We start from the raw sequence: 25,740 nt of genomic DNA on the forward strand, positions 1-25,740 counted from the left end.
GTTACACACCGTGTTCAAGTTCAGATACATACCCTGTTTGGGAAACAGTTGCGCACCATGTTGGGATTCAGTTATACACAATGCTGGGGTTTAGTTACGCCAAACGTTGGGGTCCTGTTACACGCAATATTGGGGTTGAGTCACACACAATGTTGGAGATCAGTTACACAAAATGTTAGGGTTCCATTGCATAGCGTGTTGGGGTACAGTTACACACAATGTTGGGGTGCCATTAGGCAGAATGTTGGAGTTTTGTTACACGCGATGTTGGGGTTCAGTTACACACAATGTTCGCTTACAGTGACACACCGTGTTGGAGTTCAGTTACACACAATGCTGGGGTTCAGTTACACAGAATGTTGGCGTTCTATTGCACACGATGTGGAGGTTCAGTCACATACAATGCTGGCGTTCAGATACACACAATGTTGGGTTTCAGTTACACACCATGTTGGGGTTCAGTTACACACCGTGTTTCGGTTCAGTAGCACACCGTGTTGGGGTTCAGTTACTGACTATTTTGGGGTTCAGTTACATATTGTGTTGGGTTCCCTTAGACTCAATGTTGGAGTTCCGTTACACACAATGTTGACGGTCAATTATGCACAATGTTGGGGTTCAGTTACACACCGTGTTCAAGTCCAGATGCATACCTTGTTTGGGAAACAGGTACACACCATGTCGGGGTTCAGTTATACACCGTGTTGGGGGTCAGTTGCACAACATTTTGGGGTTCAGTTGCAAACCATGTTGGGGTTCAGTTACACACTGTGGCCGAATTCAGCTACACACAATGTTGGGGTTCAGTTTCATACCGAATTGGGGTTCACTTGTAAACCATGTTGGGGTACAGTTACTCACAGTGTTGGGGTTCAGATGCATGCCATTTTGGGGTTCAGTTGCACACGTTGTTGGGATTCAGTTACACACAATGCTGTGGTTCAGTTGCACACAATGTTGGGGTTCAGTTACACACCGTGTTGGAATTCAGTTACACACCGTGTTAGGGTTCAGTTACACACAATTTTGGGGTTCGAATACACGCAATGTTGGGTTCAGTTTCACACCGTATTGGGGTTTAGTTACACACAATTTTGGGGTTCAGTTACACGTCGTTTTGGGCTCAGTTACACATGCTGCCGTGATTCAGTTGCTCGCAATGTCGGGGTTCAGTTACACACAATGTCGGGGTTCATTTACACACAATGTTGGAGTTCAGTTCCACGCCGTGTTTGGGTTCAGTCGCACATCGGGTCGGGTTCAGTTACACACAATGTTGGGGTTCAGTCACACACACAATGTTGTTGTTTACACTCAATACTGGGCCTCAACTACACACAATATTGGGGTTCAGTTACACACTGTGATGGGTTCAGGTGCACACTTTTGGGGGTTCTGTTACGCATTGTGTTGGGGCTCAATTATACACACTGTTGGGGTTCAGGTACACACTGTGTTTGGGTTCAGTTGCACATCGGAGGCGTGCTATGTGATACACAATGTTGGGGTTCAGTCACACACACAATGTGGTTTTTTTCACACACAATATCGGGCCTCAGCTACACACAACATTGGGATTCAGTCACACACAATATTGGGGTTCAGCTACACACAATGGTGTTTTACAAGCAATATTGGGGTTACGGTACACACAATGTTGGGGTTAAGTTACACAGAATGTTGGGGTTCTGTTATACACGACTTTGGGGTCCAGTCACACACGATGTTGGCGTTCAGATACACACAATGTTGGGGTTCAGTTACACACAATGTTGGTGCTCAGTTAAATACCGTGTTTCGGTTCAGTTGCACACCGTGTTGGGGTTCAGTTACAAACTATATTGGGGTTCCGTTACACCCTGTGCTGGAATTCAGTTACACACAGTGTTGGTGTTCAGTTACACACTATATTGGGGTTCCGTTACACCCTGTGTTGGAGTTCAGTTACACACAATGCTGGGGTCCAGTTACACCAAATTTTGGGGTCCTGTTACACACAATATAGGTTTAGAGTCACACACAAAGTTGGGGTTCTGTTACACAGAATGTTGAAGTTCGGTTACACACTGTGTTGGGGTTCAATTACACACCATGTTAGGGTTCAGTTACACACAATGCTGAGGTTCAGTTACACATAATGTTGTGGTTCAGTTACACACAATATTGGGGTTCAGTTGCACACCATGTTCGGGTTCTGTTACACACTGTGTTGTGGTTCAGTTATACACAATGTTGGGTTTTAGTTACACACCATGTTCGGGTTCTGTTACATACTGTGTTGGGGTTCAGTTACACATAGTGTTGGGGTTCCGTTAGACTCAATGTTGGAGTTCCGTTACACACAATGCTGATGTTCAGTTCTGCACAATGTTGGGATTCAGTTACACACCGTGTTCAAGTTCAGATACATATCCTGTTTGGGAAACAGTTACACACAATGTTGGGCTTCAGTTACCCACCGTGTTGGTGTTCAGTTACTCACCAAGTTGGGGTTCAGTTACACACAGTATTGCGGTTCAGTTACACACTTTTTGGGGGTTCAGTTACATACTGTGCTGGCATTCAGTTACACAAAATGTTGGGGTTCAGTTACACATCGTGTTATAATTCAGTTGCACAGAAAGTTGGGGTTCAGTTACACACAGTTTCAGGATCCAGTTACACGCAGAGTTGGGGTTCAGTAACACTCAATTTTGGGTCACAGTTACACACAATGTTAGGGCTCAGTTGCACATAGTGGCCGGGTTCAATTATACACAATATTGTGGTTCAGTCACAAACAATGTTGTTTTTACATACAATATTGGGGTTCAGTTACACACAATGTTCGAGTTCAGTTACACATAATTTCGGGGTTCTGTTACACACGATGTTGGGGTTCAGTTACACACAATGTCAGGGATCAGTTACACACTGTGTTGCGGTTCAGTTACACACACTGCTGTGATTCAGTTACACACAATATTTGGGTTCAGTTACCCACCGTGTTGGAGTTCAATTACATACAATTCTGGGGTTCAGTTACACGGAATATTAGGGTCCTTTTACACTCAATATTGGGGTTCAGTCAAACACAATGTTGTTTTTACATGCAATATTGGGGTTATGTTACACACAATGTTGTGCTTGAGTTACACACAATGTTGGGGTTTAGTTGCACAGCGTGTTGGTGTCCAGTTACACACAATGTTGTGTTTCAGTTACACACAATGTTGGGGTTCAGTTACACACCGTGTTGGGGTTCAGTTGCACACAATGTTGGGGTTCAGTTACACATCGTGTTTCAGTTCAGTTGCACGTCGTCTTGGGGTTCAGTTACAAACTATTTTGGGGTTCAGTTACACACTGTGGTGGAATTCAGTTACACACCGTGTTGGGGTTCAGTTACACACCATGTTGGAGTTCAGTTACACACAATGCAGCTGTTCAGTTACGCACAATTTTGGGGTCCAGTTACACACCGCGTTCGGGTTCGCTATCCACACAATGTTGGATTTCAGTTACACACCATGTTCGGGTTCTGTTACTTACGGTGTTGGGGTTCAGTAACAATAATGTTGGGGTTCAGTTACATATTGTGTTGGGGTTCCGTTAGACTCAATGTTGGAGTTCCGTTACACACAATGTTGACGGTCAATTATGCACAATGTTGGGGTTCAGTTACACACCGTGTTCAAGTCCAGATGCATACCTTGTTTGGGAAACAGGTACACACCATGTCGGGGTTCAGTTATACACCGTGTTGGGGATCAGTTGCACAACATGTTGGGGTTCCGTTGCAAACCATGTTGGAGTTCAGTTACAAACCGTGTCCGAATTCAGTTACACACAATGCTGGGGTTCCGTTTCATACCGTATTGGGGTTCAGTCGCAAACAATGTTGGGGTTCAGTTACACACCGTGTTGGAATTCAGTTACACACCGTGTTGGAGTTCAGTTACACACAATTTTGGGGTTGAATACATGCAACGTTGTGATCAGTTTCACACCGTATTGGGTTTTAGTTACACACAATTTTGGGGTTCAGTTACGCGTCGTTTTGGGCTCAGTTACACATGCTGTCGAGATTCAGTTGCGCGCAATGTCGGGGTTCAGTCACACACAATGTTGGGGTTCATTTACACACAATGTTGGAGTTCAGTTCCACACCGTGTTTGGGTTCAGTCGCACATCGGGTCGGGTTCAGTTACACACAATGTTGGGGTTCAGTCACACACACAATGTTGTTGTTTACGCTCAATACTGGGCCTCAACTACACAAAATATTGGGGTTCAGTTACACACTGTGTTGGGGTTCAGTTACACACTGTGATGGGGATGGGTTCAGTTGCACACTTTTGGGGGTTCTGTTACGCATTGTGTTGGGGCACAATTATACACACTGTTGGGGTTCAGGTACACACTGTGTATGGGTTCAGTTGCACATCGGAGGCGTGCTCTGTGACACACAATGTTGGGGTTCAGTCACACACACAATGTTGTTGTTTACACTCAATACTGGGCCTCAACTAGACACAATATTGGGGCTCAGTTACAAACTGTGTTGGGGTTCAGTTACACACTGTGATGGGTTCAGTTGCACACTTTTGGGGGTTCTGTTATGCATTGTGTTGGGGCACAATTATACACACTGTTGGGGTTCAGGTACACACTGTGTTTGGGTTCAGTTGCACATCGGAGGCGTGCTCTGTGACACACAATGTTGGGGTTCAGTCACACACACAATGTAGTTTTTTTACACACAATATCGGGCCTCAGCTACACACAATATTGGGGTTCAGTTACACACAATAGTGGGGTTCAGCTACACACGGTGTTGGGGTTCAGTTACACCCTTTTGTGGGGGCCCAGTTACACAATGTGCTGGGATTCAGTTACACACGATGTTGGGGTTCCGTTACACACAATGTCAGGGATCAGTTACACACTTTGTTGCCGTTCGGTTACACACACTGCTGTGATTCATTTAGACACACTATTTGGGTTCAGTTACCCACCGTGTTGGGGTTCAGTTACATACAATTCTGGGGTTTAGTTACAGGCAATATTAGGGTCCTTTTACAAACAATATTGGGGTTCAGTCACACACAATGGTGTTTTACAAGCAATATTGGGGTTACGGTACACACAATGTTGGGGTTCAGTTATACAGAATGTTGGGGTTCTGTTATACACGACTTTGGGGTCCAGTCACACACGATGTTGGCGTTCAGATACACACAATGTTGGTGCTCAGTTAAATACCGTGTTTCGGTTCAGTTGCATACCGTGTTGGGGTTCAGTTACAAACTATATTGGGGTTCGGTTACACCCTGTGCTGGAATTCAGTTACACACAGTGTTGGGGTTCAGTTACACACCGTGTTGGAATTCAGTTGCACAGAAAGTTGGTGCTCAGTTGCACACAGTGTTGGGGTTCAGTTACACACCATGTTGGGGTTCAGTTAGACACAATGTTGGAGTTCAGTTACACACAATGCTGCTGTTCAGTTAAGCATAATGTTGGGGTTCAGTTACACACCGTGTTCGGTTCAGTATCCACGCAATGTTGGGCTTCAGTTACACACCATGTTCGGGTTCTGTTAAATACTGTGTTGGTGTTCCGTTAGACTCAATGTTGGAGTGCCATTACACACTATGCTGATGTTCAGTTATGCACAATGTTGGGGTTCAGTTACACACCGTGTTCAAGTTCAGATACATACCCTGTTTGGGAAACAGTTACACACCATGTTGGGATTCAGTTATACACAATGCTGGGGTTTAGTTACGCCAAACGTTGGGGTCCTGTTACACGCAATATTGGGGTTGAGTCACACACAATGTTGGAGATCAGTTACACAAAATGTTGGGGTTCCATTGCATAGCGTGTTGGGGTACAGTTACACACAATGTTGGGGTGCCATTAGGCAGAATGTTGGAGTTTTGTTACACGCGATGTTGGGGTTCAGTTACACACAATGTTCGCTTACAGTGGCACACCGTGTTGGAGTTCAGTTACACACAATGCTGGGGTTCAGTTACACAGAATGTTGGCGTTCTATTGCACACGATGTGGAGGTTCAGTCACATACAATGCTGGCGTTCAGATACACACAATGTTGGGTTTCAGTTACACACCATGTTGGGGTTCAGTTACACACCGTGTTTCGGTTCAGTAGCACACCGTGTTGGGGTTCAGTTACTGACTATTTTGGGATTCAGTTACATATTGTGTTGGGTTCCCTTAGACTCAATGTTGGAGTTCCGTTACACACAATGTTGACGGTCAATTATGCACAATGTTGGGGTTCAGTTACACACCGTGTTCAAGTCCAGATGCATACCTTGTTTGGGAAACAGGTACACACCATGTCCGGGTTCAGTTATACACCGTGTTGGGGGTCAGTTGCACAACATGTTGGGGTGCAGTTGCAAACCATATTGGGGTTCAGTTACACACTGTGGCCGAATTCAGCTACACACAATGTTGGGGTTCAGTTTCATACCGAATTGGGGTTCAGTTGCAAACCATGTTGGGGTTCAGGTACTCACAGTGTTGGGGTTCAGATGCACGCCATTTTGGGGTTCAGTTGCACACATTGTTGGGATTCAGTTACACACAATGCTGTGGTTCAGTTACACACAATGTTGGGGTTCAGTTACACACCGTGTTGGAATTCAGTTACACACCGGGTTGGGGTTCAGTTACACACAATTTTGGAGTTCGAATACACGCAATGTTGGGTTCAGTTACACACCGGGTTGGGGTTCAGTTACACACAATTTTGGAGTTCGAATACTCGCAATGTTGGGTTCAGTTTCACACCGTATCGGGGTTCAGTTACACACAATGTTGGAGTTCAGTTCCACGCCGTGTTTGGGTTCAGTTGCACATCGGGTCGGGTTCAGTTACACACAATGTTGGGGTTCAGTCACACACACAATGTTGTTGTTTACACTCAATACTGGGCCTCAACTACACACAATATTGGGGTTCAGTTACACACTGTGTTGGGGTTCAGTTACACACTGTGATGGTTTCAGGTGCACACTTTTGGGGGTTCTGTTACGCATTGTGTTGGGGCTCAATTATACACACTGTTGGGGTTCAAGTACACGCTGTGTTTGGGTTCAGTTGCACATCGGAGGCATGCTCTGTGACACACAATGTTGGGGTTCAGTCACACACACAATGTAGTTTTTTTCACACACAATATCGGGCCTCAGCTACGCACAATATTGGGGTTCAGTTACACACAGTATTGCGGTTCAGTGACACACTTTTTGGGGGATCAGTTACATACTGTGCTGGCATTCAGTTACACACAATGTTGGGGTTCAGTTACACATCGTGTTATAATTCAGTTGCACAGAAAGTTGGGGTTCAGTTACACACAGTTTCAGGATCCAGTTATACACAGAGTTGGGGTTCAGTAACACTCAATTTTGGGTCACAGTTACACACAATGTTAGGGCTCAGTTGCACATAGTGGCCGGGTTCAATTATACACAATATTGTGGTTCAGTCACAAACGATGTTGTTTTTACATACAATATTGGGGTTCAGTTACACACCGTGTTCAAGTTCAGATACATACCCTGTTTGGGAAACAGTTACACATCATGTTGGGATTCAGTTATACACAATGCTGGGGTTTAGTTACGCCAAACGTTGGGGTCCTGTTACACGCAATATTGGGGTTGAGTCACACACAATGTTGGAGATCAGTTACACAAAATGTTGGGGTTCCATTGCATAGCGTGTTGGGGTACAGTTACACACAATGTTGGGGTGCCATTAGGCAGAATGTTGGAGTTTTGTTACACGCGATGTTGGGGTTCAGTTACACACAATGTTCGCTTACAGTGGCACACCGTGTTGGAGTTCAGTTACACACAATGCTGGGGTTCAGTTACACAGAATGTTGGCGTTCTATTGCACACGATGTGGAGGTTCAGTCACATACAATGCTGGCGTTCAGATACACACAATGTTGGGTTTCAGTTACACACCATGTTGGGGTTCAGTTACACACCGTGTTTCGGTTCAGTAGCACACCGTGTTGGGGTTCAGTTACTGACTATTTTGGGATTCAGTTACATATTGTGTTGGGTTCCCTTAGACTCAATGTTGGAGTTCCGTTACACACAATGTTGACGGTCAATTATGCACAATGTTGGGGTTCAGTTACACACCGTGTTCAAGTCCAGATGCATACCTTGTTTGGGAAACAGGTACACACCATGTCCGGGTTCAGTTATACACCGTGTTGGGGGTCAGTTGCACAACATGTTGGGGTGCAGTTGCAAACCATATTGGGGTGCAGTTACACACTGTGGCCGAATTCAGCTGCACACAATGTTGGGGTTCAGTTTCATACCGAATTGGGGTTCAGCTGCAAACCATGTTGGGGTTCAGGTACTCACAGTGTTGGGGTTCAGATGCACGCCATTTTGGGGTTCAGTTGCACACGTTGTTGGGATTCAGTTACACACAATGCTGTGGTTCAGTTACACACAATGTTGGGGTTCAGTTACACACCGTGTTGGAATTCAGTTACACACCGGGTTGGGGTTCAGTTACACACAATTTTGGAGTTCGAATACACGCAATGTTGGGTTCAGTTACACACCGGGTTGGGGTTCAGTTACCCACAATTTTGGAGTTCGAATACACGCAATGTTGGGTTCAGTTTCACACCGTATCGGGGTTCAGTTACACACAATGTTGGAGTTCAGTTCCACGCCGTGTTTGGGTTCAGTCGCACATCGGGTCGGGTTCAGTTACACACAATGTTGGGGTTCAGTCACACACACAATGTTGTTGTTTACACTCAATACTGGGCCTCAACTACACACAATATTGGGGTTCAGTTACACACTGTGTTGGGGTTCAGTTACACACTGTGATGGGTTCAGGTGCACACTTTTGGGGGTTCTGTTACGCATTGTGTTGGGGCTCAATTATACACACTGTTGGGGTTCAAGTACACGCTGTGTTTGGGTTCAGTTGCACATCGGAGGCATGCTCTGTGACACACAATGTTGGGGTTCAGTCACACACACAATGTAGTTTTTTTCACACACAATATCGGGCCTCAGCTACGCACAATATTGGGGTTCAGTTACACACAGTATTGCGGTTCAGTTACACACTTTTTGGGGGTTCAGTTACATACTGTGCTGGCATTCAGTTACACACAATGTTGGGGTTCAGTTACACATTGAGTTATAATTCAGTTGCACAGAAAGTTGGGGTTCAGTTACACACAGTTTCAGGATCCAGTTATACACAGAGTTGGGGTTCAGTAACACTCAATTTTGGGTCACAGTTACACACAATGTTAGGGCTCAGTTGCACATAGTGGCCGGGTTCAATTATACACAATATTGTGGTTCAGTCACAAACGATGTTGTTTTTACATACAATATTGGGGTTCAGTTACACACAATGTTCGAGTTCAGTTACACATAATTTCGGGGTTCTGTTACACACGATGTTGGGGTTCAGTTACACACAATGTCAGGGATCAGTTACACACTGTGTTGCGGTTCAGTTACACACACTGCTGTGATTCAGTTACACACAATGTTTGGGTTCAGTTACCCACCGTGTTGGGGTTCAATTACATACAATCCTGGGGTTCAGTTACACGGAATTTTAGGGTCCTTTTACACTCAATATTGGGGTTCAGTCAAACACAATGATGTTTTTACATGCAATATTGGGGTTATGTTACACACAATGTTGTGCTTGAGTTACACACAATGTTGGGGTTTAGTTGCACAGCGTGTTGGTGTCCAGTTACACACAATGTTGTGTTTCAGTTACACACAATGTTGGGGTTCAGTTACACACCGTGTTGGGGTTCAGTTGCACACAATGTTGGGGTTCAGTTACACATCGTGTTTCAGTTCAGTTGCACGTCGTCTTGGGGTTCAGTTACAAACTATTTTGGGGTTCAGTTACACACTGTGGTGGAATTCAGTTACACACCGTGTTGGGGTTCAGTTACACACCATGTTGGAGTTCAGTTACACACAATGCAGCTGTTCAGTTACGCACAATTTTGGGGTCCAGTTACACACCGCGTTCGGGTTCGCTATCCACACAATGTTGGATTTCAGTTACACACCATGTTCGGGTTCTGTTACTTACGGTGTTGGGGTTCAGTAACAATAATGTTGGGGTTCAGTTACATATTGTGTTGGGGTTCCGTTAGACTCAATGTTGGAGTTCCGTTACACACAATGTTGACGGTCAATTATGCACAATGTTGGGGTTCAGTTACACACCGTGTTCAAGTCCAGATGCATACCTTGTTTGGGAAACAGGTACACACCATGTCGCGGTTCAGTTATACACCGTGTTGGGGATCAGTTGCACAACATGTTGGGGTTCCGTTGCAAACCATGTTGGAGTTCAGTTACAAACCGTGTCCGAATTCAGTTACACACAATGCTGGGGTTCCGTTTCATACCGTATTGGGGTTCAGTCGCAAACAATGTTGGGGTTCAGTTACACACCGTGTTGGAATTCAGTTACACACCGTGTTGGAGTTCAGTTACACACAATTTTGGGGTTGAATACATGCAACGTTGTGATCAGTTTCACACCGTATTGGGTTTTAGTTACACACAATTTGGGGGTTCAGTTACGCGTCGTTTTGGGCTCAGTTACACATGCTGTCGAGATTCAGTTGCGCGCAATGTCGGGGTTCAGTCACACACAATGTTGGGGTTCATTTACACACAATGTTGGAGTTCAGTTCCACACCGTGTTTGGGTTCAGTCGCACATCGGGTCGGGTTCAGTTACACACAATGTTGGGGTTCAGTCACACACACAATGTTGTTGTTTACACTCAATACTGGGCCTCAACTACACAAAATATTGGGGTTCAGTTACACACTGTGATGGGGATGGGTTCAGTTGCACACTTTTGGGGGTTCTGTTACGCATTGTGTTGGGGCACAATTATACACACTGTTGGGGTTCAGGTACACACTGTGTATGGGTTCAGTTGCACATCGGAGGCGTGCTCTGTGACACACAATGTTGGGGTTCAGTCACACACACAATGTTGTTGTTTACACTCAATACTGGGCCTCAACTAGACACAATATTGGGGCTCAGTTACAAACTGTGTTGGGGTTCAGTTACACACTGTGATGGGTTCAGTTGCACACTTTTGGGGGTTCTGTTATGCATTGTGTTGGGGCACAATTATACACACTGTTGGGGTTCAGGTACACACTGTGTTTGGGTTCAGTTGCACATCGGAGGCGTGCTCTGTGACACACAATGTTGGGGTTCAGTCACACACACAATGTAGTTTTTTTACACACAATATCGGGCCTCAGCTACACACAATATTGGGGTTCAGGTACACACAATAGTGGGGTTCAGCTACACACGGTGTTGGGGTTCAGTTACACCCTTTTGGGGGGCCCAGTTACACAATGTGCTGGGATTCAGTTACACACGATGTTGGGGTTCCGTTACACACAATGTCAGGGATCAGTTACACACTTTGTTGCCGTTCGGTTACACACACTGCTGTGATTCATTTAGACACACTATTTGGGTTCAGTTACCCACCGTGTTGGGGTTCAGTTACATACAATTCTGGGGTTTAGTTACAGGCAATATTAGGGTCCTTTTACAAACAATATTGGGGTTCAGTCACACACAATGGTGTTTTACAAGCAATATTGGGGTTACGGTACACACAATGTTGGGGTTCAGTTATACAGAATGTTGGGGTTCTGTTATACACGACTTTGGGGTCCAGTCACACACGATGTTGGCGTTCAGATACACACAATGTTGGTGCTCAGTTAAATACCGTGTTTCGGTTCAGTTGCATACCGTGTTGGGGTTCAGTTACAAACTATATTGGGGTTCGGTTACACCCTGTGCTGGAATTCAGTTACACACAGTGTTGGGGTTCAGTTACACACCGTGTTGGAATTCAGTTGCACAGAAAGTTGGTGCTCAGTTGCACACAGTGTTGGGGTTCAGTTACACACCATGTTGGGGTTCAGTTAGACACAATGTTGGAGTTCAGTTACACACAATGCTGCTGTTCAGTTAAGCATAATGTTGGGGTTCAGTTACACACCGTGTTCGGTTCAGTATCCACGCAATGTTGGGCTTCAGTTACACACCATGTTCGGGTTCTGTTAAATACTGTGTTGGTGTTCCTTTAGACTCAATGTTGGAGTGCCATTACACACTATGCTGATGTTCAGTTATGCACAATGTTGGGGTTCAGTTACACACCGTGTTCAAGTTCAGATACATACCCTGTTTGGGAAACAGTTACACACCATGTTGGGATTCAGTTATACACAATGCTGGGGTTTAGTTACGCCAAACGTTGGGGTCCTGTTACACGCAATATTGGGGTTGAGTCACACACAATGTTGGAGATCAGTTACACAAAATGTTGGGGTTCCATTGCATAGCGTGTTGGGGTACAGTTACACACAATGTTGGGGTGCCATTAGGCAGAATGTTGGAGTTTTGTTACACGCGATGTTGGGGTTCAGTTACACACAATGTTCGCTTACAGTGGCACACCGTGTTGGAGTTCAGTTACACACAATGCTGGGGTTCAGTTACACAGAATGTTGGCGTTCTATTGCACACGATGTGGAGGTTCAGTCACATACAATGCTGGCGTTCAGATACACACAATGTTGGGTTTCAGTTACACACCATGTTGGGGTTCAGTTACACACCGTGTTTCGGTTCAGTAGCACACCGTGTTGGGGTTCAGTTACTGACTATTTTGGGATTCAGTTACATATTGTGTTGGGTTCCCTTAGACTCAATGTTGGAGTTCCGTTACACACAATGTTGACGGTCAATTATGCACAATGTTGGGGTTCAGTTACACACCGTGTTCAAGTCCAGATGCATACCTTGTTTGGGAAACAGGTACACACCATGTCCGGGTTCAGTTATACACCGTGTTGGGGGTCAGTTGCACAACATGTTGGGGTGCAGTTGCAAACCATATTGGGGTTCAGTTACACACTGTGGCCGAATTCAGCTACACACAATGTTGGGGTTCAGTTTCATACCGAATTGGGGTTCAGTTGCAAACCATGTTGGGGTTCAGGTACTCACAGTGTTGGGGTTCAGATGCACGCCATTTTGGGGTTCAGTTGCACACGTTGTTGGGATTCAGTTACACACAATGCTGTGGTTCAGTTACACACAATGTTGGGGTTCAGTTACACACCGTGTTGGAATTCAGTTACACACCGGGTTGGGGTTCAGTTACACACAATTTTGGAGTTCGAATACACGCAATGTTGGGTTCAGTTACACACCGGGTTGGGGTTCAGTTACCCACAATTTTGGAGTTCGAATACTCGCAATGTTGGGTTCAGTTTCACACCGTATCGGGGTTCAGTTACACACAATGTTGGAGTTCAGTTCCACGCCGTGTTTGGGTTCAGTCGCACATCGGGTCGGGTTCAGTTACACACAATGTTGGGGTTCAGTCACACACACAATGTTGTTGTTTACACTCAATACTGGGCCTCAACTACACAAAATATTGGGGTTCAGTTACACACTGTGATGGGGATGGGTTCAGTTGCACACTTTTGGGGGTTCTGTTACGCATTGTGTTGGGGCACAATTATACACACTGTTGGGGTTCAGGTACACACTGTGTATGGGTTCAGTTGCACATCGGAGGCGTGCTCTGTGACACACAATGTTGGGGTTCAGTCACACACACAATGTTGTTGTTTACACTCAATACTGGGCCTCAACTAGACACAATATTGGGGCTCAGTTACAAACTGTGTTGGGGTTCAGTTACACACTGTGATGGGTTCAGTTGCACACTTTTGGGGGTTCTGTTATGCATTGTGTTGGGGCACAATTATACACACTGTTGGGGTTCAGGTACACACTGTGTTTGGGTTCAGTTGCACATCGGAGGCGTGCTCTGTGACACACAATGTTGGGGTTCAGTCACACACACAATGTAGTTTTTTTACACACAATATCGGGCCTCAGCTACACACAATATTGGGGTTCAGTTACACACAATAGTGGGGTTCAGCTACACACGGTGTTGGGGTTCAGTTACACCCTTTTGGGGGGCCCAGTTACACAATGTGCTGGGATTCAGTTACACACGATGTTGGGGTTCCGTTACACACAATGTCAGGGATCAGTTACACACTTTGTTGCCGTTCGGTTACACACACTGCTGTGATTCATTTAGACACACTATTTGGGTTCAGTTACCCACCGTGTTGGGGTTCAGTTACATACAATTCTGGGGTTTAGTTACAGGCAATATTAGGGTCCTTTTACAAACAATATTGGGGTTCAGTCACACACAATGGTGTTTTACAAGCAATATTGGGGTTACGGTACACACAATGTTGGGGTTCAGTTATACAGAATGTTGGGGTTCTGTTATACACGACTTTGGGGTCCAGTCACACACGATGTTGGCGTTCAGATACACACAATGTTGGTGCTCAGTTAAATACCGTGTTTCGGTTCAGTTGCATACCGTGTTGGGGTTCAGTTACAAACTATATTGGGGTTCGGTTACACCCTGTGCTGGAATTCAGTTACACACAGTGTTGGGGTTCAGTTACACACCGTGTTGGAATTCAGTTGCACAGAAAGTTGGTGCTCAGTTGCACACAGTGTTGGGGTTCAGTTACACACCATGTTGGGGTTCAGTTAGACACAATGTTGGAGTTCAGTTACACACAATGCTGCTGTTCAGTTAAGCATAATGTTGGGGTTCAGTTACACACCGTGTTCGGTTCAGTATCCACGCAATGTTGGGCTTCAGTTACACACCATGTTCGGGTTCTGTTAAATACTGTGTTGGTGTTCCTTTAGACTCAATGTTGGAGTGCCATTACACACTATGCTGATGTTCAGTTATGCACAATGTTGGGGTTCAGTTACACACCGTGTTCAAGTTCAGATACATACCCTGTTTGGGAAACAGTTACACACCATGTTGGGATTCAGTTATACACAATGCTGGGGTTTAGTTACGCCAAACGTTGGGGTCCTGTTACACGCAATATTGGGGTTGAGTCACACACAATGTTGGAGATCAGTTACACAAAATGTTGGGGTTCCATTGCATAGCGTGTTGGGGTACAGTTACACACAATGTTGGGGTGCCATTAGGCAGAATGTTGGAGTTTTGTTACACGCGATGTTGGGGTTCAGTTACACACAATGTTCGCTTACAGTGGCACACCGTGTTGGAGTTCAGTTACACACAATGCTGGGGTTCAGTTACACAGAATGTTGGCGTTCTATTGCACACGATGTGGAGGTTCAGTCACATACAATGCTGGCGTTCAGATACACACAATGTTGGGTTTCAGTTACACACCATGTTGGGGTTCAGTTACACACCGTGTTTCGGTTCAGTAGCACACCGTGTTGGGGTTCAGTTACTGACTATTTTGGGATTCAGTTACATATTGTGTTGGGTTCCCTTAGACTCAATGTTGGAGTTCCGTTACACACAATGTTGACGGTCAATTATGCACAATGTTGGGGTTCAGTTACACACCGTGTTCAAGTCCAGATGCATACCTTGTTTGGGAAACAGGTACACACCATGTCCGGGTTCAGTTATACACCGTGTTGGGGGTCAGTTGCACAACATGTTGGGGTGCAGTTGCAAACCATATTGGGGTTCAGTTACACACTGTGGCCGAATTCAGCTACACACAATGTTGGGGTTCAGTTTCATACCGAATTGGGGTTCAGTTGCAAACCATGTTGGGGTTCAGGTACTCACAGTGTTGGGGTTCAGATGCACGCCATTTTGGGGTTCAGTTGCACACGTTGTTGGGATTCAGTTACACACAATGCTGTGGTTCAGTTACACACAATGTTGGGGTTCAGTTACACACCGTGTTGGAATTCAGTTACACACCGGGTTGGGGTTCAGTTACACACAATTTTGGAGTTCGAATACACGCAATGTTGGGTTCAGTTACACACCGGGTTGGGGTTCAGTTACCCACAATTTTGGAGTTCGAATACTCGCAATGTTGGGTTCAGTTTCACACCGTATCGGGGTTCAGTTACACACAATGTTGGAGTTCAGTTCCACGCCGTGTTTGGGTTCAGTCGCACATCGGGTCGGGTTCAGTTACACACAATGTTGGGGTTCAGTCACACACACAATGTTGTTGTTTACACTCAATACTGGGCCTCAACTACACACAATATTGGGGTTCAGTTACACACTGTGTTGGGGTTCAGTTACACACTGTGATGGGTTCAGGTGCACACTTTTGGGGGTTCTGTTACGCATTGTGTTGGGGCTCAATTATACACACTGTTGGGGTTCAAGTACACGCTGTGTTTGGGTTCAGTTGCACATCGGAGGCATGCTCTGTGACACACAATGTTGGGGTTCAGTCACACACACAATGTAGTTTTTTTCACACACAATATCGGGCCTCAGCTACGCACAATATTGGGGTTCAGTTACACACAGTATTGCGGTTCAGTTACACACTTTTTGGGGGTTCAGTTACATACTGTGCTGGCATTCAGTTACACACAATGTTGGGGTTCAGTTACACATTGAGTTATAATTCAGTTGCACAGAAAGTTGGGGTTCAGTTACACACAGTTTCAGGATCCAGTTATACACAGAGTTGGGGTTCAGTAACACTCAATTTTGGGTCACAGTTACACACAATGTTAGGGCTCAGTTGCACATAGTGGCCGGGTTCAATTATACACAATATTGTGGTTCAGTCACAAACGATGTTGTTTTTACATACAATATTGGGGTTCAGTTACACACAATGTTCGAGTTCAGTTACACATAATTTCGGGGTTCTGTTACACACGATGTTGGGGTTCAGTTACACACAATGTCAGGGATCAGTTACACACTGTGTTGCGGTTCAGTTACACACACTGCTGTGATTCAGTTACACACAATGTTTGGGTTCAGTTACCCACCGTGTTGGGGTTCAATTACATACAATCCTGGGGTTCAGTTACACGGAATTTTAGGGTCCTTTTACACTCAATATTGGGGTTCAGTCAAACACAATGATGTTTTTACATGCAATATTGGGGTTATGTTACACACAATGTTGTGCTTGAGTTACACACAATGTTGGGGTTTAGTTGCACAGCGTGTTGGTGTCCAGTTACACACAATGTTGTGTTTCAGTTACACACAATGTTGGGGTTCAGTTACACACCGTGTTGGGGTTCAGTTGCACACAATGTTGGGGTTCAGTTACACACCATGTTTCAGTTCAGTTGCACGTCGTCTTGGGGTTCAGTTACAAACTATTTTGGGGTTCAGTTACACACTGTGGTGGAATTCAGTTACACACCGTGTTGGGGTTCAGTTACACACCATGTTGGGGTTCAGTTACACACAATGCAGCTGTTTAGTTACGCACAATTTTGGGGTTCAGTTACACACCGCGTTCGGGTTCGCTATCCACACAATGTTGGATTTCAGTTACACACCATGTTCGGGTTCTGTTACTTACGGTGTTGGGGTTCAGTAACAATAATGTTGGGGTTCAGTTACATATTGTGTTGGGTTCCGTTAGACTCAATGTTGGAGTTCCGTTACACACAATGTTGACGGTCAATTGTGCACAATGTTGGGGTTCAGTTACACACCGTGTTCAAGTCCAGATGCACACCTTGTTTGGGAAACAGGTACACACCATGTCGGGGTTCAGTTATACACCGTGTTGGGGGTCAGTTGCACAACATGTTGGGGTTCCGTTGCAAACCATGTTGGGGTTCAGTTACAAACCGTGTCCGAATTCAGTTACACACAATGCTGGGGTTCCGTTTCATACCGTATTGGGGTTCAGTCGCAAACAATGTTGGGGTTCAGTTACTCGCCGTGTTGGGGTTCAGAGGCACACCATTTTGGGGTTCAGTTGCACACGTTGTTGGGATTCAGTTACACGCCGTGTTGGAATTCAGTTACACACCGTGTTGGGTTTTAGTTACACACAATTTTGGGGTTCGAATACATGCAATGTTGGGTTCAGTTTCACACCGTATTGGGTTTTAGTTACACACAATTTTGGGGTTCAGTTACACGTCGTTTTGGGTTCAGTCGCACATCGGGTCGGGTTCAGTTACACACAATGTTGGGGTTCAGTCACACACACAATGTTGTTGTTTACACTCAATACTGGGCCTCAACTACAAACAATATTGGGGTTCAGTTACACACTGTGTTGGGGTTCAGTTACACACTGTGATGGGTTCAGTTGCACACTTTTGGGGGTTCTGTTACGCATTGCGTTGGGGCTCAATTATACACACTGTTGGGGTTCAGGTACACACTGTGTTTGGGTTCAGTTGCACATCGGAGGCGTGCTCTGTGACACATAATGTTGGGGTTCAGTCACACACACAATGTAGTTTTTTTACACACAATATCGGGCCTCAGCTACACACAATATTGGGGTTCAGTTACACACAGTGTTGGGGTTGAGTTACACCCTTTTTGGGGGCCCAGTTACACAATGTGCTGGGATTCAGTTACACATGATGTTGGGGTTCCGTTACACACAATGTCAGGGATCAGTTACACAATTTGTTGCCGTTCGGTTACACACACTGCTGTGATTCAGTTAGACACACTATTTGGGTTCAGTTACCCACCGTGTTGGGGTTCAGTTACATGCAATTCTGGGGTTTAGTTACAGGCAATATTAGGGTCCTTTTACAAACAATATTGGGGTTCAGTCACACACAATGGTGTTTTACAAGCAATATTGGGGTTACGGTACACACAATGTTGGGGTTCAGTTACACAGAATGTTGGGGTTCTGTTATACACGACTTTGGGGTCCAGTCACACACGATGTTGGCGTTCAGATACACACAATGTTGGGGTTCAGTTACACACAATGTTGGTGCTCAGTTAAATACCGTGTTTCGGTTCAGTTGCACACCGTGTTGGGGTTCAGTTACAAACTATATTGGGGTTCCGTTACACCCTGTGCTGGAATTCAGTTACACACAGTGTTGGGCTTCAGTTACACACCGTGTTGGAATTCAGTTGCACAGAAAGTTGGTGCTCAGTTACACACAGTGTTGGGGTTCAGTTACACACCATGTTGGGGTTCAGTTAGACACAATGTTGGGGTTCAGTTACACACCGTGTTCGGTTCAGTATCCACGCAATGTTGGGCTTCAGTTACACACCATGTTCGGGTTCTGTTAAATACTGTGTTGGGGTTCCGTTAGACTCAATGTTGGAGTGCCATTACACACAATGCTGATGTTCAGTTATGCACAATGTTGGGGTTCAGTTACACACCGTGTTCAAGTTCAGATACATACCCTGTTTGGGAAACAGTTACACACCATGTTGGGATTCAGTTATACACAATTCTGGGGTTTAGTTACAGGCAATATTAGGGTCCTTTTACAAACAATATTGGGGTTCAGTCACACACAATGGTGTTTTACAAGCAATATGGGGGTTACGGTACACACAATGTTGGGGTTCAGTTACACAGAATGTTGGGGTTCTGTTATACACGACTTTGGGGTCCAGTCACACACGATGTTGGCGTTCAGATACACACAATGTTGGGGTTCAGTTACACACAATGTTGGTGCTCAGTTAAATACCGTGTTTCGGTTCAGTTGCACACCGTGTTGGGGTTCAGTTACAAACTATATTGGGGTACCGTTACACCCTGTGCTGGAATTCAGTTACACACAGTGTTGGGGTTCAGTTACACACCGTGTTGGAATTCAGTTGCACAGACAGTTGGTGCTCAGTTACACACAGTGTTGGGGTTCAGTTACACACCATGTTGGGGTTCAGTTAGACACAATGTTGGAGTTCAGTTACACACAATGCTGCTGTTCAGTTAAGCATAATGTTGGGGTTCAGTTACACACCGTGTTCGGTTCAGTATCCACGTAATGTTGGGCTTCAGTTACACACATACGAGAAGAAGCTTGCAGGGAACATTAAGGCGGATTGCAAAAGTTTCTATAGGTATGTAAAGAGAAAAAGGTTAGTAAAGACAAACGTAGGTCCCCTGCAGTCAGAATCAGGGGAAGTCATAACGGGGAACAAAGAAATGGCAGACCAATTGAACAAGTACTTTGGTTCAGTATTCACTAAGGAGGACACAAACAACCTTCCGGATATAAAAGTGGTCAGAGGGTCTATTAAGGAGGAGGAACTGAGGGAAATCTTTATTAGTCGGGAAATTGTGTTGGGGAAATTGATGGGATTGAAGGCCGATAAATCCCCAGGGCCTGATGGACTGCATCCCAGAGTACTTAAGGAGGTGGCCTTGGAAATAGCGGATGCATTGACAGTCATTTTCCAACATTCCATTGACTCTGGATCAGTTCCTATCGAGTGGAGTGTAGCCAATGTAACCCCACTTTTTAAAAAAGGAGTGAGAGAGAAAGCAGGGAATTATAGACCGGTCAGCCTGACCTCAGTAGTGGGTAAAATGATGGAATCAATTATTAAGGATGTCATAGCAGCGCATTTGGAAAATGGTGGCATGATAGGTCCAAGTCAGCATGGATTTGTGAAAGGGAGATCATGCTTGACAAATCTTCTGGAATTTTTTGAGGATGTTTCCAATAAAGTGGACAACGGAGTACCAGTTGATGTGGTATATTTGGACTTTCAGAAGGCTTTCGACAAGGTCCCACACAGGAGATTAATGTGCAAATTTAAAGCACATGGGATTGGGGGTAGTGTGCTGACGTGGATTGAGAACTGGTTGTCAGACAGGAAGCAAAGAGTAGGAGTAAATGGGTACTTTTCGGAATGGCAGGCAGTGACTAGTCGGGTACCGCAGGGTTCTGTGCTGGGGCCCCAGCTGTTTACATTGTACATTAATGATTTAGACGAGGGGATTAAATGTAGTATCTCCAAATTTGCGGATGACACTAAGTTGGGTGGCAGTGTGAGCTGCGAGGAGGATGCTATGAGGCTACAGAGTGACTTGGATAGGTTAGGTGAGTGGGCAAATGCGTGGCAGATGAAGTATAATGTGGATAAATGTGAGGTTATCCACTTTGGTGGTAAAAACAGAGAGACAGACTATTATCTGAATGGTGACAGATTAGGAAAAGGGAAGGTGCAACGAGACCTGGGTGTCATGGTACATCAGTCATTGAAGGTTGGCATGCAGGTACAGCAGGCGGTTAAGAAAGCAAATGGCATGTTGGCCTTCATAGCGAGGGGATTTGAGTACAGGGGCAGGGAGGTGTTGCTACAGTTGTACAGGGCCTTGGTGAGGCCACACCTGGAGTATTGTGTACAGTTTTGGTCTCCTAACTTGAGGAAGGACATTCTTGCTATTGAGGGAGTGCAGCGAAGATTCACCAGACTGATTCCCGGGATGGTGGGACTGACCTATCAAGAAAGACTGGATCAACTGGGCTTGTATTCACTGGAGTTCAGAAGAGTGAGAGGGGACCTCATAGAAACGTTTAAAATTCTGACGGGTTTGGACAGGTTGGATGCAGGAAGAATGTTCCCAATGTTGGGGAAGTCCAGAACCAGGGGTCACAGTCTAAGGATAAGGGGTAAGCCATTTAGGACCGAGATAAGGAGAAACTTCTTCACCCAGAGAGTGGTGAACCTGTGGAATTCTCTACCACAGAAAGTAGTTGAGGCCAATTCACTAAATATATTCAAAAGGGAGTTAGATGAAGTCCTTACTACTCGGGGGATCAAGGGGTATGGCGTGAAAGCAGGAAGTGGGTACTGAAGTTTCATGTTCAGCCATGAACTCATTGAATGGCGGTGCAGGCTAGAAGGGCTGAATGGCCTGCTCCTGCACCTATTTTCTATGTTTCCATGTTTCTATGTTCGGGTTCTGTTAAATACTGTGTTGGGGTTCCGTTAGACTCAATGTTGGAGTGCCATTACACACTATGCTGATGTTCAGTTATGCACAATGTTGGGGTTCAGTTACACACCGTGTTCAAGTTCAGATACATACCCTGTTTGGGAAACGGTTGCGCACCATGTTGGGATTCAGTTATACACAATGCTGGGGTTTAGTTACGCCAAACGTTGGGGTCCTGTTACACGCAATATTGGGGTTGAGTCACACACAATGTTGGAGATCAGTTACACAAAATGTTAGGGTTCCATTGCATAGCGTGTTGGGGTACAGTTACACACAATGTTGGGGTGCCATTAGGCAGAATGTTGGAGTTTTGTTACACGCGATGTTGGGGTTCAGTTACACACAATGTTCGCTTACAGTGACACACCGTGTTGGAGTTCAGTTACACACAATGCTGGGGTTCAGTTACACAGAATGTTGGCGTTCTATTGCACACGATGTGGAGGTTCAGTCACATACAATGCTGGCGTTCAGATACACACAATGTTGGGTTTCAGTTACACACCATGTTGGGGTTCAGTTACACACCGTGTTTCGGTTCAGTAGCACACCGTGTTGGGGTTCAGTTACTGACTATTTTGGGGTTCAGTTACATATTGTGTTGGGTTCCCTTAGACTCAATGTTGGAGTTCCGTTACACACAATGTTGACGGTCAATTATGCACAATGTTGGGGTTCAGTTACACACCGTGTTCAAGTCCAGATGCATACCTTGTTTGGGAAACAGGTACACACCATGTCGGGGTTCAGTTATACACCGTGTTGGGGGTCAGTTGCACAACATGTTGGGGTTCAGTTGCAAACCATGTTGGGGTTCAGTTACACACTGTGGCCGAATTCAGCTACACACAATGTTGGGGTTCAGTTTCATACCGAATTGGGGTTCACTTGTAAACCATGTTGGGGTACAGTTACTCACAGTGTTGGGGTTCAGATGCATGCCATTTTGGGGTTCAGTTGCACACGTTGTTGGGATTCAGTTACACACAATGCTGTGGTTCAGTTGCACACAATGTTGGGGTTCAGTTACACACCGTGTTGGAATTCAGTTACACACCGTGTTAGGGTTCAGTTACACACAATTTTGGGGTTCGAATACACGCAATGTTGGGTTCAGTTTCACACCGTATTGGGGTTTAGTTACACACAATTTTGGGGTTCAGTTACACGTCGTTTTGGGCTCAGTTACACATGCTGCCGTGATTCAGTTGCTCGCAATGTCGGGGTTCAGTTACACACAATGTCGGGGTTCATTTACACACAATGTTGGAGTTCAGTTCCACGCCGTGTTTGGGTTCAGTCGCACATCGGGTCGGGTTCAGTTACACACAATGTTGGGGTTCAGTCACACACACAATGTTGTTGTTTACACTCAATACTGGGCCTCAACTACACACAATATTGGGGTTCAGTTACACACTGTGATGGGTTCAGGTGCACACTTTTGGGGGTTCTGTTACGCATTGTGTTGGGGCTCAATTATACACACTGTTGGGGTTCAGGTACACACTGTGTTTGGGTTCAGTTGCACATCGGAGGCGTGCTATGTGATACACAATGTTGGGGTTCAGTCACACACACAATGTGGTTTTTTTCACACACAATATCGGGCCTCAGCTACACACAACATTGGGGTTCAGTCACACACAATAGTGGGGTTCAGCTACACACAGTGTTGGGGTTCAGTTACACCCTTTTTGGGGGCACAGTTACACAATGTGCTGGGATTCAGTTACACACGATGTTGGGGTTCCGTTACACACAATGTCAGGGATCAGTTACACACTTTGTTGCCGTTCGGTTACACACACTGCTGTGATTCAGTTAGACACAATATTTGGGTTCAGTTACCCACCGTGTTGGGGTTCAGTTACATACAATTCTGGGGTTTAGTTACAGGCAATATTAGGGTCCTTTTACAAACAATATTGGGGTTCAGTCACACACAATGGTGTTTTACAAGCAATATTGGGGTTACGGTACACACAATGTTGGGGTTAAGTTACACAGAATGTTGGGGTTCTGTTATACACGACTTTGGGGTCCAGTCACACACGATGTTGGCGTTCAGATACACACAATGTTGGGGTTCAGTTACACACAATGTTGGTGCTCAGTTAAATACCGTGTTTCGGTTCAGTTGCACACCGTGTTGGGGTTCAGTTACAAACTATATTGGGGTTCCGTTACACCCTGTGCTGGAATTCAGTTACACACAGTGTTGGGGTTCAGTTACACACTATATTGGGGTTCCGTTACACCCTGTGTTGGAGTTCAGTTACACACAATGCTGGGGTCCAGTTACACCAAATGTTGGGGTCCTGTTACACACAATATAGGTTTAGAGTCACACACAAAGTTGGGGTTCTGTTACACAGAATGTTGAAGTTCGGTTACACACTGTGTTGGGGTTCAATTACACACCATGTTAGGGTTCAGTTACACACAATGCTGAGGTTCAGTTACACATAATGTTGTGGTTCAGTTACACACAATATTGGGGTTCAGTTGCACACCATGTTCGGGTTCTGTTACACACTGTGTTGTGGTTCAGTTATACACAATGTTGGGTTTTAGTTACACACCATGTTCGGGTTCTGTTACATACTGTGTTGGGGTTCAGTTACACATAGTGTTGGGGTTCCGTTAGACTCAATGTTGGAGTTCCGTTACACACAATGCTGATGTTCAGTTCTGCACAATGTTGGGATTCAGTTACACACCGTGTTCAAGTTCAGATACATATCCTGTTTGGGAAACAGTTACACACAATGTTGGGCTTCAGTTACCCACCGTGTTGGTGTTCAGTTACTCACCAAGTTGGGGTTCAGTTACACACAGTATTGCGGTTCAGTTACACACTTTTTGGGGGTTCAGTTACATACTGTGCTGGCATTCAGTTACACAAAATGTTGGGGTTCAGTTACACATCGTGTTATAATTCAGTTGCACAGAAAGTTGGGGTTCAGTTACACACAGTTTCAGGATCTAGTTACACGCAGAGTTGGGGTTCAGTAACACTCAATTTTGGGTCACAGTTACACACAATGTTAGGGCTCAGTTGCACATAGTGGCCGGGTTCAATTATACACAATATTGTGGTTCAGTCACAAACAATGTTGTTTTTACATACAATATTGGGGTTCAGTTACACACAATGTTCGAGTTCAGTTACACATAATTTCGGGGTTCTGTTACACACGATGTTGGGGTTCAGTTACACACAATGTCAGGGATCAGTTACACACTGTGTTGCGGTTCAGTTACACACACTGCTGTGATTCAGTTACACACAATATTTGGGTTCAGTTACCCACCGTGTTGGAGTTCAATTACATACAATTCTGGGGTTCAGTTACACGGAATATTAGGGTCCTTTTACACTCAATATTGGGGTTCAGTCAAACACAATGTTGTTTTTACATGCAATATTGGGGTTATGTTACACACAATGTTGTGCTTGAGTTACACACAATGTTGGGGTTTAGTTGCACAGCGTGTTGGTGTCCAGTTACACACAATGTTGTGTTTCAGTTACACACAATGTTGGGGTTCAGTTACACACCGTGTTGGGGTTCAGTTGCACACAATGTTGGGGTTCAGTTACACATCGTGTTTCAGTTCAGTTGCACGTCGTCTTGGGGTTCAGTTACAAACTATTTTGGGGTTCAGTTACACACTGTGGTGGAATTCAGTTACACACCGTGTTGGGGTTCAGTTACACACCATGTTGGAGTTCAGTTACACACAATGCAGCTGTTCAGTTACGCACAATTTTGGGGTCCAGTTACACACCGCGTTCGGGTTCGCTATCCACACAATGTTGG

This window comes from Pristiophorus japonicus, chromosome 15 (assembly GCF_044704955.1).
Source record: "Pristiophorus japonicus isolate sPriJap1 chromosome 15, sPriJap1.hap1, whole genome shotgun sequence".
Classification (NCBI taxonomy): domain Eukaryota; kingdom Metazoa; phylum Chordata; class Chondrichthyes; family Pristiophoridae; genus Pristiophorus; species Pristiophorus japonicus.